Raw genomic sequence first — 238 nt, 5'->3', positions numbered from 1 at the left:
GACAGATGAGGCAGAAACTACTTGCTCAGGTAGTTCCCCAGGAAATCCCAAAATCGGATGCATCCCCCGCTGGAAGAAACTGGGAGGTGGGTTTTTCTCCTGCTCAGTTCCTCAGGGGAGTGTAGCAGTCCAAACTGTTGCCTTTGTTCTCCAAAGCCCCCAACCTAGCACCCTTTCCTGTCACTGCTTAGATTTGGGCAAGACAGAAACAAGTCCTTTGGGCAGCCTCTCAAAAAGG

Source organism: Myotis davidii, unplaced genomic scaffold (genome assembly GCF_000327345.1).
Source record: "Myotis davidii unplaced genomic scaffold, ASM32734v1 scaffold9125, whole genome shotgun sequence".
Lineage (NCBI taxonomy): Eukaryota > Metazoa > Chordata > Mammalia > Chiroptera > Vespertilionidae > Myotis > Myotis davidii.
Note: the sequence above shows the minus strand (reverse complement) of the source record.